We start from the raw sequence: 5,716 nt of genomic DNA, 5'->3' as shown, positions 1-5,716 counted from the left end.
TTAAACTCTGGGGTCCGTTGCGATGGATTGCCTCACTTCCGGGTTTCCTCCGTAGTGGAATGTACATGGGGTCGAGTTCAATGTGTTTATTAATAGCCTGCTTTGTGGAGTGCCATGCTTCCAGGAATTCTCGTGCTTGTCTCTGCCTAGCCTGTCCCAGGATCTTGGTGTTGTCCCAGTCGAAGTCGTGGTTCTCCTTGTCCATGTGGATTGAGATGAGTGAGTATTGGTCATGTCTTTCTGTAGCCAGTTGGTGTTCATGTACTCTTGTTAGTTTTCTTCCTGTTTGTCCGATGTAGTGTTTCTCACTGTCTCTGCAGGGGATCTTGTAGATGACATTGGTCCTGTCCATGGCGGGGAGTGGGTCTTTAGTTCAGGTGAGCACTTGTCGGAGGGCTGATGTGGGTTTGTGTGCCACTCTGATGCCCAGCAGTCGTAGAAGTCTTGTGGTGAGTTCTGACGTGTTCCTGATGTACGGTAGTGTGATGAGTGTGTCGGGGCATGTAGAATCTTTCTGATGCGGTTCCTGTGGGCATCTCCTGACCCAGTTCTTTGGGTATCCATTATCCTTGAACACTTGGAAGAGGTATTCCTCCTCCTTTTGGCGTCGTTCCATGTTGCTGCAGTGTGTTGTTACCCTTTTAGTGTTCGCTTACCATCTTGCGGCCGTTTTGTTCTGCTGTTTTCCGGGCTTCTGGGTTGTTGATGGGTGGTTTGTACTTCACATTGCGTGGTAATACCTGGTTCCTGAGGCATCCATGTAGGGAGTAGAGTTGTTCGCGGGTTGCGCTCTCTCGTTTGGTGTAGTTTTCCCATTTCCTTGCCAGTTTGAGCGTGTTGTGCCCGTAGGTCTCTAAGGTGTTGGAGTAGATCTGTAGCTCGGGTTGTGGGTGTTGAGTTTGGTAGGCTCGCCGAGCTGGTTTGTTGTTCCGCAGACGTTTCGTTACCGTGCTTGGTAACATCCTCAGTGCAGCCTCAAATGAAGCGTCGGTGTGTTTTCCCGCCTGGTTTTTAAACTCTGGGGCCCGTTACCATGGACAGGACCAATGTCATCTACAAGATCCCCTGCAGAGACTGCGAGAAACACTACATTGGACAAACAGGAAGGAAACTAACAACAAGAGTACGTGAACGCCAACTGGCTACAAAAAGACACGACCAATATTCACTCATCTCAATCCACATGGACAAGGAGAACCACGACTTCGACTGGGACAACACCAAGATCCTGGGACAGGCTAGGCAGAGACAAGCACGAGAATTCCTGGAAGCATGGCACTTCACGAAGCAGGCTATTAATAAACACATTGAACTCGACCCCATATACATTCCACTACGGAGGAAACCCGGAAGTGAGGCAATCCATCGCAACGGACCCCAGAGTTTAAAAACCAGGCGGGAAAACACACCGACGCTTCATTTGAGGCTGCACTGAGGATGTTACCAAGCATGGTAACGAAACGTCTGCGGAACAACAAACCAGCTTGGCGAGCCAACCAACCTCAACACCCACAACCCGAGCTACAGATCTACTCCAAAACCTTAGATTCCTGGATATTTTTTTGAAAGGGATGAAGTTAGAGGGCGACAGAGAGACGTTTGAAGAGGGTAGCTTTTTTGGGAGCCAGTACAGATGTGATGGGTGGAATGGCTACCTATACTGTAAAGTTCTATGATTCATTTTTTTAGTCTCTTTCTTACACTTCTTTTACTGATTGTATGCCCATGAAAGATTTTAGTTTAGCTGGTAGTCTTTTCTCATACTGTCTAGGCTTCTCTTGTTCACTTTTCACTTCCCCTCTGAATCTTCAGCCTAGGTTTTAGTTATATTATCTACGTGGCATTGCCAGAAGCACACTTTGCTTATCTTAATCGCTGTCTCTTCCTTCATCCAGGGTACTCTGGATTTGTTTGCTGTACTTTTTTTCCTCTGTGGGAATAAGCCATGACTTCTCTTCAAGGGCAGCCCATTGATCAGTTATCTAAATAAATATCAACATTTGATCCCGGTTTATCTGACCTATATTGATTCTTCTTCCAGTGAATTAATCTTACTCTGCATTGTTCCTTGTCCTTTTCTGTATCCAGGTGAAACCTCATGATAGTAGGCTTGCTGTTCTCTAAATGTACCCCTACTGACACTTGGCCCAGCTCGTTCACAAGAATTAGGTATAGGTTGACATTAGCATGGAAAAATGCTGCTGTAGAAAGTTCTCCTGAGCATCCTTTAAGAATTCTTGCCTTTCTCTACCCTCTGCACTATTTCGCTCCGAGTCTGTATTCATATAATTAAGATCCTGTGGTCTATATATGATGTAATATTTCCACATTGTTGGTATTTTATTGTTCCCACTACTTGGTGCCCTTTAGCCTACACCCCGACATAATGGCACCTTTTTTTGTTCCTTAGTTGTAGCCACACAATTTCTGTCATTGACTCCTTTGGGGTAGCTTGTCTGTCTCCATACTGCAATGTTATCATTAATCAGTACTGCCGTCCCACCACCTTTCCTATTTTTCATGTACATTTTCTATCCAGGAATAAGATATTTAATACTATTACATGCCCTTCTTTGACCTAGGTCTCCATGGTTGCCACATCATCAGAGATGAGCAATAAATATTGATAAGTATTTCTGAAGCTGTGGTGTCTTCTTTTAAAACAGTTTTTGAGCCATGGGTTTGATGTGAAAGGTTTTTTGTGCACCACTAATGGACTTCTGTTTGTTTTGTGACTCAGCAATGTAAACAATCAGGCTTTGATATTTGTTGGAGACTTTTGCAACTTTTAATTGGAAGAAAAACGCTCTTAGTTCTGTTTTTGTTCCTGATTTACAGCATCTGCAGTTCTAAGACTGCTCTTAGTTTTGGGCTGTCTTGTGAAATCTCTGGAATAGGATAGCTGCACGTAACAGGTATTTCTGAAATGGGTGGGATATATAATGAACTAGATTACCTTGGACGGAAGAGTTAATGTTGGTCTCAGACCAAAAGTGTTGGGATAAAATCATGAAGGGGTTACTTAAAGTTTAATACTTTGAAGCTCAAGTCATGACTGCATATGTATCAATAAATGTTCTAATACTGTATATAGTGCTGACATTAGTCAGAAATGTTGAAGATTGTGCAGTTATTTTCATTTACTTCACATTTTATTTGACGTTTATTGAAAGTTGTGCATCCAGCCTACTGTAATGTATGCTTTTGTGTAAAATTATTATGATAATGTTTAAGGGACCATCTCGTTCAACTCCCTTGTCCGCCAAGAGGAAGGCCAATAATTTAGAGATTAAACTTAAGTATTTAGTTGTGTTGAGCAAGGTAATCCTGTGTTTGTTACCGGGAAGTTCTAGACTGAAGTATTAAATTAAGATGAATACCAACAATCAAAAAGTGTAACTTCACACCTGTGTACCATATCTGCAGTCGTGTTATGGTGAAATGAGAGCACTGATTGAGTATTTGAATTGATGATCGGTGCTAATGGTGAATTTCATTAATCACAGTTATGAATCAGGGAAAGGTAGGAATCTCTTGAGTAGTTGCAATTAAAGAGGGTGAAGCAACTTCAAATGGAACTTTTAAAACAACTTGAAGTTGGGGAGGGAGTAAATGCTGACTAGATGCATACCTTGCAATCTAATGGTTATTATTGATGAAAGAGTTTTTTATTTCCCTGAACGAGTCTTCAGCAGTGGCAAGGGAAAATACAGAACATGGGGTCACAGTTTAAAAATAAGGGGGCACCCATTTAAAACAAAATGTAGACTCAGTATCCTCTTTGTGCAACACCTGTTTTCTGTCCATAGGAATTGCCTCTGACCTTCCAGTTGCTTGCTATTTCACCTTGCTGCAATGCTACCACTTCTGTCAGGCCTGATACTGTGCTCAACAGAGCTGAACACAAGCTGGAGAAACAACGCCTCACTTTTCATTTAGGCACTTCATAGCCTCCAGGACTCAATGTTGAGTTACCTCTGTCTTCAATTTTTCTTACAACCCCGACCTTTCCCTAGCCATATCTTGTTTGTTTCCTGTTACAGACATATGAACAAGGAGCAGGAGTAGTTCACTTGGCCCCTTGATGCTGCTCAGCTACTCTATAAGATCATAGCTGATCTGATTTTGACATCAACTCTATATTCCTGCATATGATCTTTCATCCTGTTGGTAATGAGGAATCTAGCTACCTCTGCTTTAAATATATTTGAAGATTCTGTATCCACTACTTTTTGAGGAAGGGAATCCCAAAGATTTGCAACCCTCAGGGGGGAAAAAATTACTGTATTTTAAATGGATGCCCCCTTACTATTAAACTTTATGACCCTTTGTTCTAAATCCTACCACAAGAGGAAACATCCTTCTAATATTCACCTGGTCAGGTTCCCTCAAGATTTGGTATGTAGAAGTTAGCTTTCTGAAAATTTTTATAACAAGTGTGTCCAAGATCTTCTGAAGCGTTGCAATGGAAACAAACCCTACATATTTCGTGTGTGAGAACACCCTGATAAGGGTCCCTATGAGCAAGGTGATCTTACTGCCTAAAGACAGGGAAAGGACTGGTTTAGAGTATGAGGAATGAATGGTTCTGAACATAATACAGTCATCAACAAACATTCCAACTTTTGAACTTAAGATGGAGGAGACGTTATAGATAAAGCAGCTGAATCTGGTTGCTTCTTGGACACTACCCTGGTGAACTCTTGCAGAGACGTCCTGGAACTTGGATCATTGACCTCCAATATTGAGGACGCGGTATTGACTGTCTTGAAAAACATGAAGTTAGATAAATGCCCAGGGCCTGACAGGATTTATCCCAAGATACTGAAGGACGCAAGGGAGGACGTTATTGGGGCCTTGACAGAGATCTTTACATCCGGTTCAGCCACAGGTCAGGTCCCTGGTGAATAGCCAACGTTTTCCTTTTGTTTAAGAAGGGCAACAAGGAAAATCCAGAAAATTATAGATTGGTAAGCTTTATATCAGTATTATGGAAATTATTGGAGAAGATTCTTAGAAACAGGATTTGCTTGTAATTCATAAGTAACTGACTTATTGGGGTTAGTCAGCATGGCTTTATGCAGGGGAGGTCTTGTCTCACAAACTTGACTGAGGTTTTTTGAGGAAGTAATAAAGATGATTGTTGAAGGTAAAGCAGTGGATGTTGTCTACTTCGACTTTACTAAGGCATTTGACGAGGTGCCTCATGGTAGGCTGGTACAGAAGACTAAGTCGCATGGGATTTGTGGTGAGTTGGCAAGTTGGATACAAATTTGGCATGATTGTAGAAGACAGAAGGTAGCTGTGGAGGGGTGTTTTTCTGACTGGAGGTCTGTGACCAGTAGTATTCAGCAAGGATCAGTGCTGAGACCTCTGTTATTTGTAATTTATGTAAATGATTTGGATGAAAATGTAGGTGGTCTGTTTAATAAGTTTGCATATGGCACAAAAATTGGCAGAGTTGTGGATAGAGACGGAATTTGTCAAATGATACACCTTGATTTAGATTTGGAAATTTGGGCTGCAAGTCAATAGGTCCCTGAAATTGGTAGTACAAATGGATAAGGTGCTTGCCTTCAGTAGTTAGGGCAATTAGTATAAAAGTTGGCAGGTCATGTTGCAACTGTATAAGACTATAGGCCACATTTAGCGCTGATCTGGCTGCCATACGAGAGGAAGGATGTGGAGGCTTTGGAGAGGATGCAAAAGAACTTTA

The sequence above is a fragment of the Rhincodon typus genome, chromosome 8 (genome assembly GCF_021869965.1).
Source record: "Rhincodon typus isolate 14 chromosome 8, sRhiTyp1.1, whole genome shotgun sequence".
Lineage (NCBI taxonomy): Eukaryota > Metazoa > Chordata > Chondrichthyes > Orectolobiformes > Rhincodontidae > Rhincodon > Rhincodon typus.
This window is presented reverse-complemented; position numbering follows the sequence as displayed.